Source organism: Protopterus annectens, chromosome 4.part0 (assembly GCF_019279795.1).
Source record: "Protopterus annectens isolate FY-2018-M chromosome 4.part0, PAN1.0, whole genome shotgun sequence".
Classification (NCBI taxonomy): Eukaryota; Metazoa; Chordata; order Ceratodontiformes; family Protopteridae; genus Protopterus; species Protopterus annectens.
In genome coordinates, this window is record NC_056733.1 from 458,771,131 (window position 1) to 458,797,323 (window position 26,193).

The 26,193-nt window shown below is 40.1% G+C and overlaps 1 protein-coding gene across 1 annotated transcript in view; it reads right to left on the reverse strand.

The window, feature by feature from the left end:
• Nucleotides 1-26,193, reverse strand: part of SCARF2 (scavenger receptor class F member 2) — a 1,458,836-nt gene that overhangs the window by 189,927 nt on the left and 1,242,716 nt on the right. The gene's annotated exons all lie outside the window — the stretch shown is intronic.

Genomic DNA, 26,193 nt, shown 5'->3' on the forward strand with positions numbered 1-26,193 from the left:
ATCCTATCCATCCTAGTCACACCGATTGCAAATCTTAACATCTTTAACTCTGCCACATCCAGCTCTGACTCCTGCCTTTTTGTCAATGCCACTGACTCCAACCTTGAGCATTATTCTTTTGAATGCTTTTAAAAGCATGTTCTTACTAAAGACAACTTATGGAATCTAAATCTGTTGAAAATCAGATTTGCACAAATTCAAATCTATGCAATCATATAAAAGAGAATATAGGTTACAGGTAGCAAAATAAATAATTGCAGTCAGTGTAATTTGAGAAATGTAGCACTCTCTGACTTCTGAAATTAGTCTAATAAACTTCACTACTATGTAAGCATTGCAATTCAGTGTTCCTCTTTTGTTGTAATATATACTCTTTAATCATTTTATTGTAATGATTGCTTATTTTACTTTCATAGCAGGGCAATCTGATTAATAAATAATTACATAAGCAAATAAAGTACTCATAATGTAATCTTATAAACTTGGGATTTGTTAATATTTTCTGACTTTAAAACTTTCAGCACAGGCATTTCTTTTGGTCTTGTAATGGGTATGCTGGCTATCGTTTCTCAGATGCAGGACAAAGTTATTTTTTTCAGCTTGGAAGCAGATTTCACTTTTGCTCTGTAAAATTTAATTCAGGGTAAGACAAATTCTGCTGTAACACTTTATGAGAAAGGATTTTTATAAGTGTGTTTTTAAAACATGGGGCAAAAATACTGTTATTAGTCACATGAGGCTGTGTTCAGTTATCAAAACATATGGCTTAAAAATCACTCTGTCTGCAGAAACCCACACAATTAAATATATCACTATAATGATGCATTTCCATTACTTTCCATAAACAGATTCTACATTATGCCTACCAAATCTCTCTCTGGCACAAAACAGTACAATAATAACCCTGCCATAATTACAGTGAAAGGCACCATAGAGAAGATGGGGCATGTGATATAACAGCTGGGCTCAAAGCAGCATATGATGATTGGTGGACGAGGAGAGAAAATGGAGACGGCAACTGTTTGAGGTAGCTGGATCCACTGGTAAGATCTGGTGAGTCACCTGCCTTCTTCTTCTACTGGCCTGTTTATATGTGCATAACTAAGAGAATTGCTCTAAATGTTTGCATTGTCATTTTGATGCAGTTTAGATGGAAAGCCTCAGCACTGACAAACAATTGTTTTGATTGTTTCTCTCCTTAGATGGGACGATATCTAATGGCTCCAGTATGTTGCATGTTCTGTTTGGCCTTCCTGTCATTTCTGAATGACCTTAACAATCATGCCCCCCACTCCCCCCCCCCCCCCCACACACACAGATGCTCATGTAGACCTTCTTACAATACCTGTGGGCATGGCCTTAATTTCAGCCATAATTCACTGTTTGGAAGAGAAAGAGACTTCCTTAGACAGCAGGAAAGCCAGGTTCCATAAAGGACTGGGTAATGGGGAAGAAGATGCAATCTTGTCACAGAGGGCATGTATGCTACATGCCTTCTGTTGAAGTAGGTTGCTTGCAAAGATACCTAGGGAACAATGAGGGTCCTGTTTGTAACAAAGCAGATGCAACCACTCTAACATTTATTATATGCTTGCAGAGCCTATCTACTGTTTCCAGCTGTTTTTTTCATGTCTTTGGTTTGCTTCCCAGATAGTAATTTTTTCAAATTATTGTCTGCATTGCATGCGGTACTTTTAAGAAAACAGTATGTCTGTATTTTTACTTTAATTTTATATATTTAGCATTTTTTCAGTTGTAAAAACTCTAAAATGGATAGCCAAAATCAGACACAGATTTAATGCAGTTTCTGTATCATAGGACAGTAAAATGATGTTCTCTAGTAATGAAAGATTATCTTTTTTTTCACTGACTACCAGCTTTTCAACACATACAATCAATATAATGGATGATCCAGGACTTTGCATCTGTTACTTGTAATTATTCCAAAGTCATTTCCCTTACTGAATTAAGTATTTGTTTATTCAGACAATAAAAGGGCTTGGGGATTTCCTTGAGCAAACACACACTAGAGAATATTTATCTTGATTAAGGTCATGTTATTGTCATCACACCATCTGCAAATCCTGCTCACATCATTATATATTGTCTGATGTTTATCCATTGGGCTCATCTCTTTCCCAAGCATGGTGTCATTGTTAAGGTTAATGACACAGCTATTTTTCTGCAATTTTCTCAGGCTCATCTTGATGCTGTTCCCAGACATTTCACAGACTGCAGCAGCTAGTTCTGAAGTTGCTGTCACACATTGCATGTCATTGTTCAGTGCCCAAAAATACATTCTAAAAATCAGTCAACTCTAAGCCATCCGGGGAACTTTATTCATACTGACCAGAGAGAAAAAACTGATAACACAGAAGTATGTACTAGCAGTAAACAAGGGTGTTAGTGGCTTCAGTTATGCTGGATAAGCAAGGTGCTGAATTAGCCAATTAGCCTCTATGTGATGAAAGTACAGTTGTGTACATTTACCATAAATGTAGATGTTCGAGTGTATTCACTGTTGCAGTCATTACATTTGGGTTATCTGCTTGCAGTAGCCCTCAGTCGGCCTGATTAACAAAGTCTTGGGTCCTGTGTCATTTGCTGTCTCTTCTTCCATGACGTCAGGTCGTCAGGGGTATAAAACATGCACCCGACGTCATTACATCAGTTTTTCTTGCCTCAAATGTCAGGTGCTCCCCTAATGGGAGGCAAATAAATATATAAAAAAATACAAGGTTACACTTCCAACAAAAAAGCAAATACACCAAAAAGCTTTTAAGCATAGTAAAGGAAAGTAGAGGTAAAGCCAAAAGAAGTCAGGGGGCTGGAGGGAGGGTAACTGGGACTGCAACAGTGAATACACTCGAACATCTACATTTATGGTAAGTGTACACAACTGTACTATGTTCTTCATGTTTCACTGTTGTAGTCATTACATTTGGGTATATTCCCAAAGCTAAGGTTGGGAGGAGGAATTTAAGTAGCATTAGGACCAGCTATAAGGCCCTGCAAGACTGCAGTGGCAAAGCCAGCTCTGGACTTAGAAAAAAAATGGTAAATGATAATGCTTGGTGAAAGTATGTACAGAACTCCAGGCAGCAGCTTCTAGGATGTCCCTGATAGGGATGCCTCCGAGAAAGGCTGTAGAGGTAGATGTAGACATGGTAGAGTGGGGTCTGATGCCCTGTGGGATAGGTTTTCCATGATGCTTATAGCAGAAATGAATGCAATGGCCTATCCATTTTGAAATGGTTTGCTTTGAAATAGCCTTCCCCTCTGTCCCTGCAGCAAATGCCACCAGCAGTTGTTCAGATTTCCTTTGAGGTTTAGTCCTGTCCAAGTAGAATCTAAGTTGTCTGTGCACATCTAAGGAGTGCAGTATCTGTTCCCCTTTGTTCTGTGGATTAGGAAAGAAGGTTGGCAAATGTATGGACTGATTAAGAGCCACACTGGATACCACCTTGGGCATGAAGGAGGGATTGGTTCTGAGGGACACCATGTCCGCATGAAAGATGATGAAAGGCTCCACTGCCATAAGGGCCTGTAATTCAGATACCCTTCTTGCTGAAGTGATTTCTAAAAGGAGTGCTGTTTTCCAAGAAAGAAATTTTAAATCTGCAGTAGCAGCTGGCTCGAAAGGAGGAAAAGTGAGTTTCTCCAAGACAAAGTTAAGGTCCCAGGCTGGAGTTGGAGCTCTCATCGGTGGCCTTAAATTTTTTGCCCCTCTGAGGAACTGCTTGAGCAGTGGGTGAGAGAAGATGGGAGGTTCTGTGTAATAGTGAGCTGAAATGGCTGAGGCATGAATTTTGATTGAGGAAAATGACAAGCCCTTGTGAAGCATCTCAGTTAAGTATTGTACAATCTGAGGTAAATTGGGCGCTGCTGTGCTCATCCCTTGAGACTGGTTCCAGGCACAGAATCTTTTCCATTTTGCAGCATAATATTTTCTAGTACTAGGTCTCATTACCTCTAAAATGATATCCATCACTGGTTTACTGACGGATGGAAAAGGAGAGATTAGGTAATTAGCCAGGCTGCTAGTTTCAGTGTTTGAAGCTGAGGATGCAGAATCTGGTTCTCCTGCTGAGACAACAGGGAAGGTGTCTGAGGCAGGTGCTATGGGGCCAACCATAACACACTTCGCAAGAGGGGGTACCAGTGTTTGCGTGGCCAGTCTGGTGCAATCAAAATCGTCCTTGGCTTGTCCTGTTTGATCTTTAGTAGTGCTTTGGAGAGCAGAGGCAGAGGAGGAAAGGCATAAACTGATAGGTTTTTCCAGCTGAAAGACAGAGCATCCACTTTCCAAGCTTGTTTGGGAGAATACTTGTGCAAAATTTGTTCAATTGATAGCACTGGAGGGAGGCAAACAGGAATATATCTGGGCTCCCCCATTTGCTTGTCAACATGTTGAAAATCCTTCTTTCCAGTTTCCACTCGTGTGGGTCCATGAGGTTTCTGCTTAGTCCGTCTGCCAGTGGATTTTGTTTTCCTGGCAGGAACTGAGCTTGTAGATTCACTTGGTAGCTCAAGGCTTTGTTCCCCAATGCCATGGCTAGTCTGCAGAGGGGGTAAGAATGTGTACCCCCCTGCTTGTTTATGTACCACATAACAGTGGTGTTGTCCGTCTTTACCATTAGTTGTCCTGGGAGAATATAATCCTTGAAGGCTGTCAGAGCATACTGTACAGCGAACATTTCTTTTTGATTGATATGCAGGTGCATTTGACTTGGGTTCAATTTGCCCTGAATGCACTTCCCTGCCAGGTGAGCCCCCCCATGCATAGTCTGATGCATCTGTTGTTAGGGTTTGGGCAGCAGAGGGTAGCGTGAATGGTAGTCCCTTGTTTTGGTGGCAGGCCTCTGCCCACCAAAGGAACTCTAGGCGTAGGCAAGGTATGATAGGAATCATAACTTCTAGATCCTGAGAATGTTGGCACCAAAGTCTTTTTAGATACCATTGTAGTTTCCACATATGCAGGCTTGCATATGGAATTAGAAGAATGCAGGAGGCTATGAACCCCAAGGCTTACAGTATTTGCCTTGCAGATAGCAGGGGTTTCTGGGGTTTCTGCTGTGTCTGGGTTTGGATTGAGAAGACCTGGAAGGGGCCGGAAAGGATTAATTCTTAGATGGCCAATGCCTACTAAATCTTGAAGGCTGAACTTGTAAACGATCTTTCACTGTTTGCATAGATTTAGCTTTATCTTCCATCTTTTCAAGAACTTCCTCAGCTTTGTTGCCAAACAAGTGGTCCTGATTTAAGAGAGCATCCAACAGTTTAGCTTTAACATGACCAAGCAAAGATTGCTCCTTAAGCCAAGCATGCCTTCTGAGTACAGACCCAGTGACAGCAGCCCTGCAAGAGGCTTCTAAAGAATCAAATCCACATAGCAAAGTATGTTTTCCAACCTGTTCAGCAGAATGCATTAAATCCTGTAATTCTTTATTTTCAGCACAGTCAGGAATCAACATCATTTTCTGTTTAAGCAATCCAATAACATGTTGTTGATACTTTAACATATGAAACTGACAGTTTAAGGCCCTAATGGCCAAGATTGCAGAAGTGTAAATCTTCTTACCCCATCTATCCAGCGCCCTGGAGTCTCTATTAGAAGGGGTAGGATTTTTAGTAGTAGAAGCCTTAATGCCCTTGGGTCCCTGTGAAATAGTCTCAGGATCCGAAATAGGATTTCTAAAAAGAAACTTGTGAGAATCGGGGACCCTGTAATATCTACCAGGCTTTCTGGGAGAAGGAGGCAAAGAATCACTGGCCAAACTAGATTCTGAAAAGGCACCATTAACAATGTCTAGTACAGGAGGTATAGCTAAAGGTCTATGCTGAGGTAGGAGTAAGAAATCCCTAAGCCTCTTTTTTGAATCAGAAAAATTCTGGCTTTCCCAGTGAAAATGCTCCCTTAAGTGTGCAAGGTTTCACCAAAAGAAAAATCCTCTGGAGGGGAAGCAGAAGGGATAGAGTCCTCTGCATCAGAATCCTCATAAGTAGATAAGGGTAAATCCAAATCATCAGAAGAATCAGAATAATCAGAATCCTAGTCAGAGGATTCATAAACAAATTCAGTCCCAGGTCTCTCAGAAGGTGGGGGGGGTTGGCTTCCCCTAATTAGAGTTATAAGATCTTCAGCCATTCTTATCATTTGTTTTTTAGGCATAGAGGCCTGTGCATGCAGCCTGGGTGTCAGTTTCTTAGACATGGTTCGAGGTTTAGGCATTAAAGAAGAAGGAGGCATCAGTTTAATATGCAAGTCCATAGGCCTGAATACACCCTCAGAAGCCGGTGCCTGCATCCAAGGTAGAGACATACGCAGGTTCCACAGTTGAAGCATCTCGCGGCATACCGGACTCCGAATGGGTCTCAGTAGATGCCTGCAAATCAGAAGTAGTGGGTATCAGGGGCTGCGAAAGGGCCTCACTGAGTACCGGCGAACTGGCGACTGGCTTAGGAGAAGCGTTGTCGGCAGCTTTGGACCTAGGCAGCCTGTCTCTGTCTTTATCTTTGAGGGGGTTTTTTTTGGAATACCGGTAGTCATATGGCTAACCGAAGACATTTCAGGATAATTGAACCGAGAAGCAAAATATTTACAGGCGAAAATATACTGACAATGGATAGTGTGTTTATTAATAAGGCACAAAACTGACAGCAAGGTACATCATGGTCAGGGCCTAGGCAAGGAATACAATATGAATGAAAATGCAATTATTAACTTTTACTGACATCGGTAAGGAGCAAAAAAAAGTTTCCCCAATGGGGTACTTAGCTTTAGTTGAAGACTTCTGTTCTGAAACTCGAAAACAAACATTTCAGGAGTTGGCCGACCGGCACTTGAGAACTGCTTCTCCTTCAGGCACCGCACGGCAAAAAAGACTGATGTAATGGTGTCAGCTGCATGTTTTATACCCCTGATGACCAGACGTCATGGAAGAAGAGACATCAACCAGCGCAGGACCCAAGACTTTGTTAATCAGACTGACTGAGGGCTACTGAAAGCAGATAACCCAGATGTAATGACCGCAACAGTGAAACCCGAAGAACATCCACGTGGATAGTCATGTAGTCTACACCTGAGAATGGAACTTCACGGGTACTGTACCATTACATAATATGGAAGCCTGCTGGATTCAGTTAGGCTGAGGATATGACTATTACTGATAAACAGGTGAAGAGGAGATACCTTTGCTAAATGTCATTGTTTCAGTTGTTGGAGAGGTGAGAAGACTTGAGGAGAATGTCATGGTTCATAACAAAGCTGAAGAGGTCCAGAGTAAAAAAGAGGTTTGCAGAAAGATGATGTGCCCTGCAGACAAGCAAGGAGGCTACTATCTTATAGAAGGATTTAGTTCTGTTAAGGTAGTAAAAATGGCTGAAAAAAAGGGAGCTTGTTAAGTGGGGGTAATTACAAATCAATGGGAGGTAGGATTTCTGCAGATATTTACATGAAAGAAAGAGGTGCACTCCTTGTTTAACCTTGCTACAAGTGAAAAAAAACAATAAATAATGCTAGCAACAAAACAGGAATGGTAAACAAACCATGCTGGTTAGTTTTTTTGCAATAGGAAATACATTAGCTCAACTGTAGTAGAAAAATTCTGTAAGACAATGAGAGGCCATCTATTCAAACAGCAGGATAATTCTGTAAGGTTGTGAGAGGACAGTTATTCATGTAAGGGCACCATGAGGGAGATGATAGCTGGAGGTGTGCAGAAGAGGATGAACTTCCCACAGTGATGCTTAAAAAGCTGCAATATGCACTTCCTGATCCTTACATGACACTGTATCAAGCAGATGAGATGCATCCTAAATGCAGTGAAAGCAACGTTAGAGGTTTGGGAGGGATCTTAGGAAGTACAGGCTAGTTAGATGATGCCAGTTGCAGGTATATCTGAAAAAATCATCACGGGACTCACATAAGCATTAAAATTGCCCCCAGGATTACAACTATCAGAGGTCTTGAGAGAATCCTGTCAATCCCTTGTGATATAACTAGAGGGTTGATGTGGAAATTTATTTTATTTTATTTTATTTTACATTTGTTGACCGGGAAAGTCCGACTGGGTATATGCCCATTTTCAGCGGAGGCCCGGGGAGAAAAGTTCCATATATACAGACATATGAGATTTACATAATATAAGAGTACAATCTAGCATATCAGATGAAAAAAGAAACAGTATAATTATAGTAAAGACACAGTTCAACAGGATAAATGACCTATAAGTCAGAGTATAATATCACAAGGAAGGCTCCATATATTCAGACAAGCAAAATTTCACATAATATAAGAGTATAATCTAGCATTTCAGAAAAAAAAAAAAAACAGTGTATTTATAGCAAAGACACAGTCTGACAGGTAATGACATATGTCAAGAGTATAATAATAATATAAGGTGCAAGACATTTGTCCAGTAGTATTATGAAGAGACTGCTGGAAGGGAGGGTAGTTATGACAGTGGGAAGTGAGTTCCAAATTTTGGATATGGAGTAGGAGAATAGCGCTTCCCCTGCAGAGTTGTTGGGTTTGGTGACTTGGAGTAGAATTTTGTTGCAAGAGTGAAGGGGTCTGGAGGATTGGAAATGGAGAAAGAGTACTCCTAGAGCCCATCTACCTTGACTTTTATGTGATTTGTAGCTTGGCATTGCATATGTAACTACGGAATCATACTACAGAGGATGCAGGAGTAGAATAAAATACATACAGGAGTAAAATAACATACTATACAGGATGCAAGAGTAAAATAATATACTATACCGGATGAAGGAATAGAATAACATACTATACAGGAGTAAAGTAACATACTATACAGGATGCACAAGTAAAATAACTTATTATACAGGATCCAGGAGTAAAATAACATACTATACAGGATGAAGGAATATAATAACAAACTATTCATGAGAAAAATAACACACTGCACAGTGTGCAGGAGTAAAATAAGATACTATATAGGATGCAGGAGTAAAATAACATACTATACAGGATGAAGGAATAGAATAACAAACTATAGATGAGAAAAATAACATACTGCACAGTGTGCAGGAGTAAAATAAGATACTATATAGGATGCAGGAGTAGAATAAGCACTCAAAATAGACCATAAATTGTCCAAGGAATGCAAAACAGATTATGGGAGGAGAGTGCTGTCTGGGTCCCATCTAATTAAGGGTGATTGGAATACAGCTCACAGAGTGTGTCCTTATTTGCTACTTTGAGTTAAAAGGGTTATTTCTTGTTTTATATGAGCCCCGCGTCTGCTCTTTCTTGCATGTACTGCGCCATTGTGCAGTGTCTCGTAGCAGTAGTTACCATTGGTGCTTATAGTAGCAAAGGTTTTGTTTGCTAAATTTTTCCTTACTTTGCTTGTGGTCCTCCAGAGGTTTATTGTGGCTCAGCTCTACTGTCAGGTAGAACACTAAGCCTAGCCTCAGAGGTACCAACACACCTCTCACCTACTAGCCATTCCTAAGTGCGACCTCTCTTCCTGACCATAACAATTTACCTAACACTATGGATGTACAATTTCTCACAGTTTCTACAGCCAGCTTGGTTGACATGGGCATCCTGAGACAGTGTACCAACTGCCTCATGTACACCGACAACCTTCTGCTCCTAGACCACACAAACTCAGCTTGTGAGAGATGCAACTACATGAAGAACCTTGAATCTATGCTCTCTCATACACCAGTCAGTACATATGACAATGAGCAGGTTGTCAGCATGCACACCTCATCTCCTACTCCACCCAAACCCGCATCACACACACCTACATATGCAGAGGTCCTCACCAGAAACATACCCTAAACACCAGAGACCTCACAAACACAAACACAAGCATGCTACACATAATACTTCTTCTGCATAACACAATACACATAATAGCTCATGTACTAGTGTCTCACCTGTCAAGCCCTTATGGAAAAACACAAAACCAAACATACTAGTCATAGCTGATTCCATCGTGAGACACACAGATATCCATCTCACCAGGCTGGATAAGGAGAAGGTCATGGTCAGCTGTCTGTCAGGTGCCAGGATCCGCCACATCACACATGCACTCAACAACAGGTACTGCTAAGACTCTGCCATAGTCCATGTTGCTGTGAATGACTTGAGATGTACCTCTCTGGACTATATGAAGGGAGACATGATTGAGCTCTCGGACTATGTATCTCAGGCTGGTATGTCCCTAGCCATAAGCAACATTTTACCTTCACCTAGAATGATGCTTCAATACAAACGGAAATGATTGACTTCAATAATTGGCTTAGTTTCTGGTGTGATTTCAAGTATCTGTCAGCCTGGGATGACATGGTCGACAGACCTCAAGGCTTAGCCAGAGATGGTCTCCATCTGTATCTGGCTTTTGGCCAAGGCTCTTGCCACCCCCATAGTGCCTTTTTTAGGTAGTGTCTCAAGGACAAACTTCCTGATGTAAGAATTCCATCTAAGAACACCCTCAAGGTTTTGCTGCTAAATGCTAGGAGTCTTAACATGAAACTGCATTCACTAGAAGCAGTCCTCACTTTGGAAGACATAGACATTTGTGCAATCACAAAGACCTGGTTCAAGGCTGTGGGGAGCACTCCAGCCATATCGGGCTTCACCTCCTTCCACACATTCAGATCACAAACTGAAGGCATGAAAACTAAAGAAGGTGGTGTATCAATATTCATTAAAGATAAATACACCTCCAGATTGGTTAGACAGCATGAATCCCTGGAGATACTTCAGGTGCAGTTAACTGTTGATAGGATACCTGTTGAAGTCATTGCCAGATAAAGGACCTCCTCTGTGAATCAGGACACCCACTCAGTCTATTTGGATCTACTTGGATCTATCAAGATATAGCTGAACACCATGGTTTTGGGCAACTTTAACTACCCATCCATTGACTGGGGAAATTACTCATGCACAAACTCACTTGCCCAATGGTTCCTTGACTTCATTAACTCACATGCCCTGGACCAGCTAGTTGACACCCCCACAAGGGATGAAAGCGCCCTGGATCTGGTGCTTACCAATATGGGGGAACACTGTAGCATCCCCCATTGTGAGAACTTCCCTGGTAAGCTCAGACCATAAATCAGTCGCATTCAAAGTTATTATCATACCTGACTCCCCCCCTCAATATCAACTAAACTAAAAAACTTCTCCAAAGCAGATCACAACCTCTTATGGTATGGTATAAATAGTTTCACTGCACCTCTTCCCTAGATGGAACTGGGAACTATGCCAAGTTCTACACAAATGCTTTATACAAACACCTAAACAACTGCATTGACTTGGCCCTACCTGATAGGACCAAAACAAGCTCCTCAAGGAAGGGCAAACCTGTCTGGTGGACAACTGCCATTAACAGGGTTTACAATAAGAGGAAGAAGTCACTGTCTAAGAGTATGAGGGAGCAAGCCCTAAACTGGAAACACTCCTTCCTCAGCTTAAACAAGCAAATAAAACTTCTTGTAAAGTCCTCCAAAGCTAACTATGCATCCAAATTAGCTTCCTCAACTGACAAACATAAGGCATTATTTAGCTACATCCATAACTTAAAAAGAAAGGCCCAGATTTGTGCCAAACTCGTAGTTAATGATACCACATATACCGACCCTGTGGACATTGCTAACCTGTTAGCTGACAGGTTATAGGAAAACTTCACTTCCCTGTCCTAGCCACACTTACCCCAAGACATCCCTACCACCTGTCCTCTACCTTGTATCTCTAAAGAGCAGGTTGTGAAACCCTCTCTAAGATCAAAAACACAGCATTCATGGGACCTGATAACATCCCATGCTGCATCCTACATGGGCTATGGGGTACCCTTTTCAATCATAGTCTAAGTATTGGTTTCATCCCAGCTGAATGGAAAAAGGCACCATTATCCCCTTGCACATAAGTGGTGCTTCCACTGACCCCAGGAACTATGGACCTATTAGCCTTACTAGCCCTATCTACAAGGCCATGGACCTTATCAACAAAGATATTGATAACCTCCAAACACTTGACCCTACTCAATTTGGATTTGTCAAAGGGAGATCATGCCTGCTAAACCTGGTGGACTTTTTTGAGACAGTCGCCAAGGCCCTTCATATGGGGAAATCTGTGCATGCTGCCTACCTAGGCATAGCCAAGGCTTTTGACAATATCCCCCACACAGGCATAATTAGCAAATTCACCCAGCTAGGTATCAACCTGTACATCATTAGATGGGTCACTAATTGGCTCACTGACAGAAGCCATATAGTCAAAATAGGGGAATCTACCTCCAACAGTAGGCCTGTAACCATTGGTGCTCATTAGGGGATCAGTACTGGGACCTCTGCTGTTTGGAATCTATTTCTCTGAAGTGTAAGCTAAAACTAAAGGTCTGTGGCTGACAAAGTCTGCTGATGACTGCAAAATGTGAGCGGTCATAGAATCTCCAAACGATGGCAACATCCTACCATAGGGTCTTACACAAACCAATGACTGGTGTCAAAATCTTGGCCTTAAATTCAATGCAAAAAATATATTACCATCCCTTTCAGTAAGAGTGATGTTCCTGTTAACTACCAGAAAAATAAAAACACCCTAAGTATGGACTCAGTGGTGAGAGACCTGGGCAAGCTGGCTGACAGTAACCTTACCTTTGATCACCATGTCTCCCCAGTGGTAAGAAGGGCATTTCATATTGCTCATCTCATTAGTAATGACATTGCCTCCAGAAAAAAGAAGTTATAACCTCCCTGTACTCTTCCCTCATCAGGTCAATAATTCAGTACAATGCAACTTTTGTTATGCACCTTCCCAAGCACCTGCAACAACTGGGAGTCCACAAAGGTTCCTGACAAGGAGAATTCAAGGACTTCAGCATCTGTTATCTGAAATGACTATCACTTTATTCTGTTTCATACAGACTACTCAGAGGCGATCTCTGCCTTGCATATAAGGCAATCTTTGATCCTGCTTTATTGGAAATGCTGCATATCCAACGGGTTACTTGATCTAATGGCCTTAACTTGGCATGTGACATTAACAGAACCTGCTGGAGGGCATATTTGTTTCCCAGAGGTTATCACTCCCTTAGAACAGACTTCCACTTTATGTCAAGCAGAGCACCTCACTGGCCCTCTACAAATGTAATGTGGATAATTGGATGGGTAACCATAAATTCACCCCAGGGGTTCTACCTATGTCCCTCTTGGACAGGGGTGATAGGTGCTGATTGTGGAAATAAGGGTAAAAGTTGGCTAGGCTTGTAAGGGCCCTAGGGTCATTAGCCTAGTAGCCTCCTATGATTTTTATGATCCTATGATCAGATCAGTACAGGATGGCCTCAGGTAAGAGAAAAAGCATAACATAAACTGTTCTTCATAATGCTGAAAACTGGTTTATGCAACACTGTCTCCTACTAAATCCCAAAAAAACAAAACTACTCCTTTTTACCCCTACTCATAAATCACCCACTCCATCCTCTGTAACCTCTAACAATGCTACCAACATAACCCCAGACTCTACAGCCCGCCTACTAGGAGTTACAATTGATAATCGTCTCAACTTTGATGACCACATCAACACCACCATAAAGTCCATTAACAAAAAACTCGGTACCCTCTATAGAATTAAACCCTTCCTTACCCCTTCTGCCAGGAAAACTACTGCACAAACCCACCTCATTTCTATCCTTTTGTATGCCTCTGCTATATATACTAACCTATCAAAAAATAACCTTTCCAAACTTGTCACCTGTTATAATAGCATAACTAGATTCATTACATGCTCCTCCTGCAAAACTCACCACTGCCTCAACCTCAGACAACTTGGACCACCTAGAACTGGAAAACCATATACTCTGTCAACAATTACTTATCACTCAAAAGATCCTATACCACCCTAACAACACCCCTATCCTTTCTAATCTGATTACACCATATAAAAATCTTGCTACACTACGCTCTGCTAATAAACTCCTAGTTTCCACAACTAAATTCAACAACAAAGCTGGTGACTCATTTTTCTCTAACACAGCAGGTAAAAACTGGAATCAACTTCCTTCTGAACTATCAATCTTAGCGTCTACTCCTCTATTTAAAAAACACCTCAAAGAACATCTTAAAACTCATTGGCTTTGTTCATGTGCTAACCCAGACTGATATCTTCCCCCTTCCTTCTCTTACTCCTTTCCCTACTCCTCTATCCTTCCCCCCTTCCTTCTCTAACACCTCTCCCTACTCCTCTATCCTATGCCACCTAATCTAGGTGTTACTCTTTTCTTCTTAGTAATTTTATATAACATAAAACCCTTTCTCTCTCTCTTTATTGGGTTGTACATCATACCCACTATTGTATTTAGTATAATTGTTTTCTTTACTCTAATAATTTTTGGTTCTTTTTAGTATAATTTTTGCAGTAATATTTTCAGAGTTTATAACCTGAGTATTATAATTTCCTTTTACCAATGTTTTCACTTTATGTGATTTTAAATGTCTTTTTTACATATGGTTAACATTGTCACTATTCATGTTTGGAGCTTTTCTCCCCGGGCCTCTACTGAAAATGGACATATATCCAGTTAGACTAGCCCGGTCAACAAATGCAAAATAAAATAATAAATAAAATATCAGAGATAGCAGGAGGGGTGAGATTTGTGTAGAGGGCTAGATGTGTACATGTGTACACAATGGGCACTTAACTTCTCCTATCTACTTATCACATGTTTTCATGGACAGGGTACATTGGGATGATAGTAGGTATATATGACCATAATAAATGACAGATAATAGCAATTCCCAAAAGAAGGAAGTGTATAACAATGAAGTGGGATGGGATACTGACTAGGCACTGAGAGGGATAGAAGTCACTGTTCTAAGTTACACATTACAGTGCAATTAAGATCAGAAGTGGGCAAAGGTGAAAGAACTACTATGAATCATAGCAGGTAGTCATATAAGGCAACAGAGATTCAGAATGAAGAAGGGTACCAGGGCAAAGTCAACCATAATGTCCCATTTCACAGTGATTACTGGATTTACCAAACTGTACTTTACTTCAGCATGCCTGCCAGTTTTATTTATTATTCATGGATGTGCCTAGAAAAATGTCTCATCTGTAAAGTAAGGTCAGTGTCTGATGTTCTCTGGTATAAATGAAAATGTTTGTAGCACCAGTGATTCTTATGAGCAGTAAAAGGACCAAGCTTTAAAATTCTGGGAATTCTTTCATGTTACTTGTGATAAATGTCCACATTGTTGTTGTTGTTGTTGTTGTATTTGTCCCAGTGTACACTGTACAGTAAAGCATTAATAAATACAGGAAAAGTATACTTTCACTTGAATCAGCAGCAGCAGCACCTGCACATCACCACCCCTTTCCCCTTATTTACATTGGGTTGGAGTGGTATGCTAACTGCAGCCCTTCTGTATCTTTCTTTGATAGCTATGGCTGCCTGCCGCAGGTCATTTCTCAAATGATGCTACTACTATCCCGTTTCCTTCATCCTTTTCCTTTCACATCTGCTTTACCATATAAACTGTTTCACAGCACATGTGACACATCATTTCTCCTTCACCTTCACTGTTACTGGGACGACTCTGTCTTCTGATCAGATGCACTCATATATCTGTATATCCCACAGTGTCCACCCTAATTCATCTCCATCCCTCTAGCTTCCTCATCTGCTCTGCTTTCTCTGCCCCGATTTCTGTTCCATACAGAGGCACGGGTGACACCACTGTTTTATACAGCTTACTTTTCAACTTCTTTGGTATTTGTCTATCACAAACTATCCCTGATACTCTAGTTTGCTGTATTGCTTCAGATTTTACCTTTGACCTGCTCCTTCAGACTTCCCTTCTCTTCAACCATACCCTCAAGATACAGGAAGCTGTTAACCTGTTCCACTGTTTTCATGTCTATTAACCTGTTCCACTGTTTTCATTTCTACCTCAGTTTTAAGCCATTGATTTTCCCATTTGCTGCCGTGACACTACCTTGACTTTTCTAAATTTCTTCCCATGTGCCATCATTTCTGTATTCCAGTCCCATATCATTTGGTGAAGTTCCTTTCAGAGTCTGCTTGTAGTGCCACATCATTTGAATACAGCGGCTTTGTTGATCATACCTTTCACACTTGTTTGCTGATGCAGTCCATCAATAATATGAACAGGGGTGGGCTTAGAATTAACCCCTGATGCACAACCACACCCCTTGGAACCCCTTTGAAAGTGTGAGCACTGTTTGCACTTTTGTCACTGGGTTACTGCACACAGTCTGCAGTAATTTTTTTATAATGTTGATGAGTATCTGAACCATCAGATTTCATTAGACCTTGCCATTGTTATTTCCTCATTCCTTGCATCTTCTCCACTATCTGTATCTCTGCTAAAATCAGGTCATTTGTGCTGCATCCTGATTTGAATAGAAACTGCTCATCTCCCATCTTACTTTCTGTTACTGTGTATATTCAATCATCCTAACCAGCACATTCACACAGTGTGACAGTAGTTTGATCCAGCTGTACTGCCCAGAGTTGTGATTATCTTCTTTGTTCTTATACACTGGCAATAAAATGCTTATTCTCCAGTTATCCTGGCTACTCTTCCATACTGGGATGAGCACCCTCATGTGTGAATGTGCTTTTTTTCACTTACATTAGTTGCAGTATACTTGCCATACCCGGACATTACACCGGGTTACATATTTGCAATCTACGCATAGGTTAACCTAGCATATGTACAATATTTCTCTCACTTTCCATTTTACTCAGATGAAAAAGAATATGAGCATAATTTTTATATGATGCATTTAGAATTACTTTCTCACATGTATCTCATTTAGCTGGAGTTGGATTACTATCTCTGAGCAGTTTCCTTAAATTCACAGGTGTTGCCATATTTTAAGTATGAGTAATACTTTGGTTTCCCATAATACCACCATTCAGCATTGCTATAGGGCACAACAGTGCTTACCTTCTAAAAGTAATAACTTCCAGTACTCATTCTTATGGACATCTTTATTGATTCTGAACCAAAATACACTGTTTTCTCCTATAAATTCAGCCTCTAAGGGAATGTCTTCATTTGCTGGGGACAGTGTGTCTGTGCCCTCCCAAGGTTTGCAGAAGCAGCCTAGGTAGGCCCTTTGTTATTTTCATATGGTGATATTGTGGGTCAGGATGGCTATCATTCACTAATGTTACTTTATTTTAGTCATCCATTTAGTAAAGATCTGGCTTTCATCCATCCACACCCCCTTTTTCCAATTTTTACACATGGGGTCAGGGTTTCACTTTAACAGTGACAATAATCTAGAGTCATGTTTCACACTGCCAGGTGTCTAGCCTTGCTGCAGGGGTTCTTCAATACCACACACTCACACCTATGGCCAATTTAGAGTGTCCAATCTACCTAATGCATGTCTTTGGAATGTGGGAGGAAACTGGAGCAAACAGAGTGAGGACATGCAAACTTCACACAGAAGGCACCCCAGCCTAGAATTGAACCAGAAAGGCAATAATGCTATCCACTGACCCATTGTGTTGCCCTCATAATTACTGGAAAATGAAAGTATTGGTTCACCCCCTACTAGAAATCGATGCGGTCAAAGGTCTGGACTTAAATTATTTTATTCATCCTGGTGACTGAAAGCATTTTATTTGTCAAAACTCAAATCTGTGATATTAAATTGCACAACAGTGTGGTAGTACTTATTTTACAAATTCACAGAAGGTGATATAGTAATATGCAACAAAGAAGGGTGTGGGGAAGGAGTAGCGGATTCTACACTGCATAGTCATATGCTATTTAGTTATATTGAATTTGGCTAAAAGTTTGGGGGGATTTTTCAGATCATTAGTTTTGGATTGATAGTTGCAATTCCTTTTATTTTATTTATTTATTTATTTTAAGTACAGAATTGGTTAGTCACCTTCCTACAGAAATAGAATTTAACATTCATTCTTCTGTTTTCAGACATTTGATCACACATTTTATCTTAAATTAGGATTCAAGGAGTTATTATCCTGAGACAGCTGACAATCGTCTTTATTTCTAAGGTATCACCTTGAACATAATGTTTTGTTCTTCTATACTTATCTGTGTAATAACTTACTTTAGGCTACAAACTTGCTGATAATTTCACAACTGGTTTGTGACTTCTTCAGGTACATCCATCTTACATTAACTGTATGCGCTTGGAGTCTAATGCTGGAATCAATTTGACTAATTGTCCATTTGCCAGCCCTGCATGCAAGAGTCAGCTGCAACTAAACAATTGCAAAGCTTCCCATAAACTCTAAATTACATGTTAAAAGTGTGTTTTACATGTTTAACATTATAAATATATATATATCTATATCTATATATATATATATATATATATATATATATATATATATATATATATATATATACATATACATATATGGTTATTAAGTACCATGTGGAATGCAGACTTTTGTTAAAGTGTAACACTGCAGGGGTAGTCCAGTTATAAATGGGTGGCACAGTGGTGCAGCGGTTAACAGTGTTGACTCACAACAAGAGGTTCTCTGATTCGATTCTTGGCTGGGGTGCCTTCTGTGCGGAGTTTGCATGTTCTCCCTGTGTTTGCGTGGGTTTCCTCCGGGTACTCTGGTTTCCTCCCACAATCTAAAGACATGCATTTGCAGCATTTCTCTCCAGGTCTCTGCTGAAAATAGGCTCTGTCCTAGTCGGAATTTCCCGGTCAACAAATGTTAAATAAATAAGATAAATAAAAATATATGAACAGCATTACCAGCATAGACAAGGGCAAACTAATCTCATCATGATGCATTACGGGAAAATAAAGTATATTTACCAAAAAACAAGATTGTCCTCTCTGGATATCTGCCTCCATAAGGGCAAGGACAATCAGAGTTAGAAAAAAACATGAATACTAGAATCAGTAACAAGTTATTGTGCATGTTTTCAGGTTTAGATTGTGCAGAATTTCATGACAAAGATAAAAAATGCAAGTTTTATTTTTTTCAGTTTCTGTCCTAATAATCTATTAAATTAAATGGATTAAAAAGCAAAATTATGAATCTGGAAGGTGAAGAAAACAAAAACAGGACACAGATGTTATCATGGGTTTGATTCTTTCAGCTAGTACTAGAATTGTTAGCATGCAGAATACTCATGCAGAGCTAGGGGGATACATTATACAGTATACACAGCACTGTAGCATTTGTTGTCCTGTTATCATACAGAGGATATATATATATATATATATATCTATATATATCTATCTATCTATATATATATATATATATATAGAGAGAGAGAGAGAGGATATAAGACATCATATATAGGATATATGTCCTGTTATCATATAGTGGATATATTATTCAGCATTTATTTGCACAGTACTGTAGCATTTGTTGTCCTGTTGTCATATAGAGAATATATATATATATATATATATATATATATATATATATATATATATATATATATATATATATATATATATATATATATATATATATATATATATATATATATATATCTATATATATATATATATATATATATATATATATAAATATAAGAGAGAGGGGGAGGATATATGATATCATATAGCGTATATATGTCCTGTTATCATATAGAGGATATATTATTCAGTATATACAGCACAGTAGCCTTTGTTGTCCTATTATCATATAGAATTATAAGCACTCATGCAGGGATGGGATACAATATACAGTATACATAGCACTGTAGCCATTGTTGTCCTCTTATCAAACAGAATTCTGTGCGCTCATACAGGCATGGAGATAAAATATACAGTATACACAGCATTGTAGCCTTTTTATCCTGTTATCATAAAGAATTATAAGCACTCATGCAGGGGTGGGATACATTATTCAGTGTACGTAGCACTGTCCAAGGTCATTTATATGATGTGTGGGAATAATCATGCATCACGCCTACTATTGTAAACAAGTTGTTAAAATAGCATTTTCCCAAATAAAACTGCTAATTTTTCATACTTCAAGGAGCAACGCGCTGTGATATAAAAATTGGTATTTAGTGGGACATCTTACTATACCTCGGCAGAGTTGAAGGCAGAATTTTATTTTTAAAGTAGATTCTTGGCTTTTGGAACCACAGTAACGATCAAGCTAAAAGGTTAGCAGCTCTTTAACTCAAATGGCAGGTAAGGGATTAACATTTGTTACTGCTATATTTATGGTCCATTTCTTGTCCACAGGGCTAATCTTAAGGAGGCAAGACTAAATTTAAGGTGACTTCTCTGCCTAATCTAGCAGAAGCATACTGGCATCAAGCAGGAATGGAAATCAATCCAGAAGTAGATAAAACTCAGGTAGCAAATGAATGTGCCAAAAAACAAAAGAAAGAATATAAGGTGAAGGACCAGATCAGAAGGCAAAAAATGTGGAAAATGCATAAATATAGTTGCAAGTATAGAAAACGTCTGGAAGAACCTCATGTTGATCAGGAATGAATGCAGGAATAGCTAAGGAGAGGTGAATTCATACTAAGAAATGAAAGGTTAATACTGGCAGCCCAAGATAGTGGGCTACGTACAGGCTGGTTTACAAAGTTCTTTGAACATATGGGAGAAACAGACAAATGTAGGTTTTGTAAACTCCAAATTGGAAACAGTCACACACCTCATTGCTAATTATAATACACTAATGGCAGAAGGACTTTATACTGAAAGGCATAATAATGTGGTAAGACTGTTGCACTGGGGATTGTGCAAACATTATGGTATTGAAGTGGCTGAAAAACACTAGAACCATTAGCCACAAAGGATCATAGAAAATGATGAAGTTTATATCACAAGGGGTCACCCATTACCAGCAGTTCAAAAGATAGATGCTAGAAAACCAGATATAGTGGTCCATGAAAAGAAGACAAAAGTAGCATTGATCATTGAAATCACCACACCCAGTGGCTACAGTGTCCTGCGTACAGAGAGATACAAAGTCATAAAATATCAGGGTCTGCAGGCAGAAATGGGAGCAATGTTGAAGAAAGATACCCAGATAGTTCCAACAGTAGTAAGAGCAACTGGTCTTCTAAAAAAAAATCTACAATCATATTTAGCTATGTTACCAATACATGTAACTCTGTACAAATTGCAGAAGGAGTCCTTACTGGGCACACTGCAGGTGCTGTGAAGAGCACATCTGGCTGACATCAAAGATTGAAACAATGCTAATTTCATGAACTTTAATTGTAGTTTGACATAGGAATGGGGTCCATTCCCATCACAGTATTAGAAACCCAAAAGATTTGGAGAAATTAAAAAAAATGGAATATTAAGTAAATACTGACATACGCTCAGCCCTAGTCCATAGGATAACAGGATCATAGGAATTGAATATGCTATTGACCTTGGAGTCATTTCAAGCCTAGCTGTTTCATCCCAATGTAATACCTTGGATACTCTAGTCAATACCCAAGATTGCTGTTAGTGATGACTGCCCATGTCCAGGAGGGTTGTGGATGCTATCCCTAGTAAAAATTGATGGTGCCCCATCAACTCATCCAGGTTCCTTTTGAACAGTGTCATAGAGGTGCTCTGCTAAACATGAATTGGCAGCCTATTCAAAAGATGTGGCAGTTGCTGGGAGACAAAGCAATCCCTCCACTATGTTCTATTCAAGTTGGATGCCATATTTAGGTCCCTGGAATGGGTAGCTCTGGTCCCATTTGATTTATGGATGTGCAGCAGATTCATGATATTTGGGCTGGAGATTGCTCTCTAGGCCAGGCAAAAGTCTCCCCTAAGAAGTCTATATGATACAGAGTACAGTGACAGAGACTTTAGTCAGTCTGTGCAAGGCACATGCTGGAGTCCCTTGATCTTCTTTGCTAGAAACCTCTGAAGTCTCTCCAATTGCTGCAGGTGCTTTGTACGGTATATGTCAAAAGGGGCATTATACTCAATTATGGGCCTGAGTAATGATGAGTACAGAGGGGTTAAAACCTCCTTTGCTCTGAGGCGATGCCTTTGCTAATCAAGTGTGGCACTTAGGAAGCCTTCCTTACTGCAGCAGATATATGGTAGTCAAAGTTACGGTCACAGTTTACTTGTCATCCCAGATCCCTTACCACTTCATTGGTACATAGGGTATTGTTAATTTGATAGTGTGAAGGGGCATTGTTTTTACTGAAGGGATTGCAGATACATTTCTTTACATTAAGTTTGAGACCATGACTAAGACACCAGTCATTTGTCTGCATAAGACCCTTCTGAAGTATACTGACATCATTTAGGGATTCAATAATTGCACCCTGTTTGCAGTCATCTGCAAACTTCATCAGCCACAGCCCTTTAGTTTTGGCCTGAACTTCTGAGAAGTATATATACCAAGCAGTAGGGGGCCCAGCACTGACCCATGTGGCAACCCGCTGGTGACAGGTCTGCTGGTTGATGATTTGTCACCTACTTTGATAGCGTGTGACTGGTTTGTGAGCCAGTTGGCAACCAGTCTTACAACAAAGTGGTTTACATTCAGTTTGCTAAGTTTATCGGTAATGCCTGAGTGTGGGATTGTGTCAAAGGTATTTGCCAAGTTGAGGTATGCTGTGTGCACAGATTTGCCCTCATTAATGGCCCTGATCACATTTTTGAAGAAATCCACCAGGCTTAATAGGCAGGATCTGCCCTTGACGAAGCCGAATTGGGACAGATCCAGGGTTTGAAGGTCACTTATGACTTTATTAAGTTCTAGGGCTTTACAGATGAGACTGGCCAGACCTATGGGGCTATAATTCCCCAGGTCTGTTGCTAAGCCACCTTTGTGGAGGGGAACAACTGTTGCTGTTCTCCATTACACAGGAGTAAAGCCTGTAGATAGACTATGATTGAATAGGGTACTCAATGGTGATGCTAGTTCATGTTTTAGTCTCATAGAGGCTGTGTTTTTTGCCTTAGACAAGGTATTAGTGACATGCTCTTTGGATATGCAGGGTGTTGGGGAAGTTGAGGGCAAGGTTTGTGATAAGGGTGGAGTGGATAGGGGAATGAAATATTTGCCAAATCTGTCTGCTAGCAGGTTTGCTATCTTTGTGGGATCAGCGTGTGTGATATCATTAGTCATTAGTTCGGCACATGCTTGGGTCATACCTTTCAGGCTAAATACTTAGCTGTAAAAGGCCTTATGGTTATCCTTGGATATGATTGCTAAATTTTTCTCAAAGTTACCCTTAGAGGATTTGACATGTCTTATTTGCCTGTTGAGACTGAGGACAGTGATTTTCCATTGTTGGGGACCTTGCCTTAACTTTCTTAGACAGCAACCTTTTGCATTTGTTGTAAAATTTTGTTGATGCTGGATGTCCAACAGGGTGGCTTGTTTTTATCTGGGGCTTTGGCTTTTATTCTCTCTGGAGCAGCTGAGTCTATACACTTATACAAGTGATTGTACACGGCTTCAGTGTAAGCTTTTGTTTGGTTACCACTTCCAGCTGGTTGTGTGGCTTGGAATCCATTTATACCTCCCCCTAGGAGGGTATAGTTTGCCTTGGTGAAGTTTTCTAGTCTGACTTTGCCCTTTGTGAGTTCTGGTGTTGGTGCCAGTTCAAAGGCGACTGATTTGTGGTCAGATTTAACTAATGAGGAGCCAACAGTTGTGGTGCATCTGCTTGCCATTTTAGTGAGGATCAGATCTAGTATGTTTGTTCCTCTTGTTGGGGTTTTAAAAATTTGTTCCAGGGCATTAGAGTTAACAAATTCAAGGAGCTTTTGTGCAAGTGAGTTAGGGCTAGAGTAGGTTTCCCAGTTGATGGTGGGATAATTTAAATTCCCCACAACCAGGGTGTTTGGCATTATTTGGTTTGACTCTAGTTTGGTCAAGTAGGCTTTGTGCACATCATGATACATGGAGGTGAATCTATACCTAGCTATGGCTTGAAAGGGGGTCTTACCCACAGTAAACTGAATTTGGAGTAACTTCACGGAGTTGTCCAGTCTAACTGGTCGGGAGGAGAATGTATCTCTAATATCGATAGAAACACTGCCTACTTTGGTTCTTACACTTGTGGTCTGAAGGTGTGGAAGGCATTGTAGCCTTGAATGGATGGGTTACTCTCTGAAGCCTTGAACCAGGTTTCTGTGACTGCACAGACATCTACATCTTCTAGTGACAGAAGTGTTCCCAGAGTGTGTAGTTTTTGGTTTAAGCTCCTACCATTTAGCAGCATCACCTTTATTTTGTTATTGGCAATTTTCACATCAGCAATTTTTTTTGAGACATTGCCTAAAAAAAGGCACTATGGCGGAGCCAAGAGCCTTTGCCAGCAGCTGAAATCTAGTGGTGCCAGATACAAACCATCTCTGGCAAAGCAGTGATGTTTGTCAATCATGTCATCCCAGGCTGACAGAAACTGGATCCCCTTTGAATGACACCAGAAACTAAGCCAATTATTGAAATCAATTTTTGTTTATACTGTGGCATCATTCTAGGTGAGGGTAATATCCTGCTCAAGGCTAGGGTCATACGTGCCTGGGATACATACTCAGGGAACTCAATCATGTCTCTTTTCATACTGTCCAGTGAGATACATCTCAGGTCATTCACTCCAACATGAGCTATGATGGAGTCATAATTGTACTTATTGCTGAGAGATCTGAGGGCATGCGTGATCGGATGAATCCTAGTACTGGACAGACAGATGACCATGACTTTCTCATTATCTAACCTGGTGAGTGGGACACCTATGTGTCTCAGTATGGAGTCTCCAATGACAAGAACATTTGTTTTTTGAGTGTTACACCTTAAGGGCTTGGTAGGTGAGACAATGGTGTTGCTATGCGTCTTGGGTGCTGTGGGAACTGTGTTAGTTGTAGTAGTCTTGTTTTGGAGGTCTCTGAAGTTTCGGTAAGTGTTTTGAGAGAACCCCTGCATATGTAGATTTAGTTGTTGGATGCGTACTATGTGTATGAGTAGTGGTACTATGTGCCTTCTGTGTTACTGTTTCGAGTGCAAGAGAGCAGAGATTCAAGATTCTTGGTGTAGCTACATCTCTCACTCTGTACTAGAGTGAGTTATTAGTAGAGGATTGCCAGTGTACATGAGGCAGTTGCTACACTGCCTCAAGAGACCCAAGTCAACCAGGCTGGCAGGAGAAAAAAACGGTAGTCCAACTGCCCATAATGCTACGTTTGAAGAACTGTTATCACAAAAGTGGTGCTTTCTGGACAGATCTAAGAGGTGCTCTGTAGATGGGTATTTCTGACAGGGGTTTTGGGTAGTGGTTTAAATAGGTCACAGCCCACTATCAACACTTCTTTGACCAGAAATGCACTAAAGATGAGGACTATATTAATGTGCTACAGCTGTATCTAATGGAAAAATTGTTGAAATTATCTGTCCAGCTATGGCGCACAATTGCTCAGCAGTGCATGGTGCTGTGTGATGAGCAAACAAGCAGAAATCCACTCAAACACAGGGGATAAATATCAGAAGTTAAAAACTTACAAAAATTAAAAAAAAAAATCAAAGGGACCAATGAGGGTACTTACTCCAAGCCCCACACCAATCACCCTTTACCAGACAGGTTCCAATCAGCACACTTCTCTCACAAGGATGCAGAAGGCCCCCTTCCAATCAAAGATGGCTTGGAAAATGTGCTCAGAATACAACAACCACTACAAACAGACCTAGATGCATCAAACCTGTATCTGGAATATGCTACAGCTACTAGCTATACTAATTTTGGTGAGAAACAGTAAAAAATGTTTTAAACAGCACAAAACAGCAGTGACACACTAAATAATGTTTTAAACAACTAATAAACAGCAAGGTGACACTAAAAATGTTTTAAACAGCAAACAAATCAGCTATTTAAAACACTGCTTGGTTGGAAAACAGAACAAACAGAACAGATGCTTTGCAAACAGAGAAAATAGCAAAAAAAAAACTTTGCAAACAGTGAAAACAGCAACAAAATATGATTGAACAAGTGCAGTAAGGCAGACAAATGCAGTGCAAGCAGTGCAGTTTACAGTATTAAAAACCAGTATTAAATAGTCACAGTACAATAAAAAGTGCAGTAAATAGTATACTCCAGCAAAAAAAAAGGGAAGCTTATGTTTTTGGGAAGCTCAAAAGCCTGTAGTCATATAGTATCTCACCTCAGAGTTGTGACTGGTAGCCCACCTCAGTTCAGTTTAGATCAAACAAGCAGAAACCTGCTGCAGAGTTT